This window comes from Schistocerca piceifrons, chromosome 4, assembly GCF_021461385.2.
Source record: "Schistocerca piceifrons isolate TAMUIC-IGC-003096 chromosome 4, iqSchPice1.1, whole genome shotgun sequence".
NCBI classification, from domain to species: Eukaryota; Metazoa; Arthropoda; class Insecta; order Orthoptera; family Acrididae; genus Schistocerca; species Schistocerca piceifrons.
The window spans coordinates 20420961-20423878 of NC_060141.1; positions in this window are offsets into that span (position 1 = coordinate 20420961).

Here is a 2918-nt window from a genome sequence, read left to right on the forward strand (position 1 = left end):
CCGCCATGGGGCAAAATGGAAGGCAGCATCGGTAACACCTAGGGCTGAGGCGAGCCAGTAGATGGGTCCCCAGGGCGCTGACCGGACGGCACAATCGCTGAAAGCAGACGGGGAGCGGCAGATCCCGTGCGACGACAGAGGCGCAGCTGATTGAGATGCCGACGCACCTCACCAGAGGCCCCCAAAACCAGATACATAGTGCGGGCGAGGCAGCAAAGAATGCGCCCTTCAAGCCAACGCCGTGAACCTCGATAGTGACGATAGTAGACAACGTCACCTGGAGCAAAAGCAGGTGTCTGCTGCTGCACAGGAACCTGATGCGGCGGATGTAGCAAAGACATCAAGGTTCGATGAGGACGACCGTGGTGCAACTCAGCCGGCGAGCGACCATCTCGGGGCTGAGAGCGATACGAGGACAAAAAGAGCAATAACGCGTCCTCCCGAGAATGCGACTCTTTTAACTTCAACGTCTGTGACTTGAAAGACCGGACCAATCGTTCAGCGGCACCGTTTGACTGAGGCGAAAACGGCGCGGATGTCAGATGTTGAATACCATTGGCCTTGCAGAATGACTTAAATTCTGCGGACCTGAATTGTGGGCCATTGTCGGAAACAATAGTCTGCGGAAGACCTTCAATGCAAAAGATAGCAGATAACGCTTGGATGGTGGCATATGACGTCGTGGAAGACATCCAACAACAAAAGGAAAATTACTCTGAATAAATCTACCACAACCAACCATCGAGCATTCCAGAATGGACCAGCAAAATCAATGTGTAAGCATTGCCAAGGGGAAGTGGCTTTTGGCCATGCAAAGAATTTCCACGGTGGTGCGGATTGTTGTTCGGCACACGCCATGCCAAGAAGAGCACATATTCGTAATCGCAGCATCGATTCCGAACCAAGTACAGTGCTGATGAGCAAGTTTTTTCGTTCTCACTATACCCCAATGTCCTTGGTGGAGAAGCCGTAAGACAGAGGACTGTAACGAACGTGGGACCATGACCCTCGACTGATCATTATCAGAACGCAACAGCAAAACACCATGTCAAACAAAAAGTCTCTCCTTGTGAGCAAAAAATCGGCGAATCAACGTATCCTCGATCCGTGACTTTGACAAGGGCCATTGCATAGCAACAAAATGCAAAACGGTAGCAAGGACAGGGTCAGCAGCTATGGCTGTAGCTACACGACGAAAATCAATCGGAAACGATTCGACCACGTCATCGGTTTCCGCATCAATGAACATGCAAGCAAGTTCGGAGGAATTGAATGCTCTATCCTCAGCAACAGGCAAACGGGACAATGCATCGGCATTTCCGTGCTTAGCAGTGGACCGATACAAGATATCGTAGCGGTACTGCGAGAGGAAAATAGACCAGCGAATGAATTTCTGCGCTGTACGTGGAGGTACAGGCTTGTTCGGATGAAAAAGCGATGTCAGGGGTTTGTGGTCTGTGAGGATGGTAAAGTGAGGACCATACAAGAAATCATGAAACTTAGTAACACCAAATACGAGAGCCAGTGCTTCTTTCTCGATCTGTGTATAATTTCTTTGCGCAGACAAGTGCAATTTGGACGCAAAGGCAATAGGGCGATCATGCGAACCATCTTTGTGCACAAGCACAGCACCGATCCCGAAATCCGAAGCATCCACCATTAACAAAAGGGGCTTCTGGGGATCGAACGGTGTAAGGCAAGTATTGGAAAGCAACGCCGATTTCAACTGGCGAAAGGCGCATTCGCATTCCGTCGTCCAGATGAACAGAACACCTTTACAGCGTAAGCGATGAAGAGGAGCTGAAATGGAAGAGGCGTGCGGCACATATTTGTTATAATAATTAATTTTTCCCAGCACACTCTGTAGCTGCTTCAAATTCTGCGGAGAAGGCAAGTCTTGTATGGCACGGAGGTGCTCAGGACTGGGATGTATGCCTTGGGCATTGAGTACATGTCCCAGGTAGGGTAAGTCACGAGCAAAAAACACACATTTGTCCTTCCGCAAGTGAAGACCATTTTGTCGCAAGACCTGAAATAATGTTCTGAGATCGGCTAAATGTTCTTTTTCTGTCTGTCCGGAGATCACAATATTGTCCAGATAGTTTGCTGCAGTAGGGACCGATGCACAAACAGTTTGTAGATATTGCTGAAACAATGCAGGGGCAGATGCACACCCGAATGGCAGTCGTTTGAATCGATACAAACCAAGATGCGTGTTAACCACCAAAATGCGCTGGGATTCTTCGTCCACCGGTATTTGCAAGTACGCATCTGCTAGGTCCAACTTCGAAAAATATTTACCCGGGCACAGTTTGTCAAAAAGATCTTTCGGGCGGGGTAAAGGAAAAGTTGCAGTCACTAGTGCCTTGAAGTACACACGAAGTCTCAATTTTCTGGAAGGTTTTGGCAAAATTACTAAGGGTGATGCTCAGAGAGAAGCCTGCACACGTTCAATTACACCTTGTGATTCCAAATCATGTAATGTTTTTGCGACCTCATCACGCAATGCATGGGGAACATTGCGCGCTCTGAAAAATTTCGGTTGCGTGTTTACTTTCAGTTACAAATGTGCTTTATAGTTCTTAGCGCAACCAAGGCCCAGTTCAAAAATGTCTGCAAACTCTTCACATAGACGAGAAACACTGTCTGAAGGCACAGTTTGGTTCACTGATAGGACCTGATTTACTATATACAAGTTAAACAACTGAAATAAATCGAAACCAAACAAGTTCACTGCAGAAGAAGAACGAAGGACGTACAATGACACAAGTTTTGTTTGTCCCTTGTATGTTGCAAGAAGGCTGCACTGTCCTAACACAGGGGTCACTTGTCCTGAATAACTACTTAACATTTGCAGCACGCAACGGAGGTGTGCCCAGCTGTTTGTACGTGTCTTGATTGATCAGGGAAACTGCAGC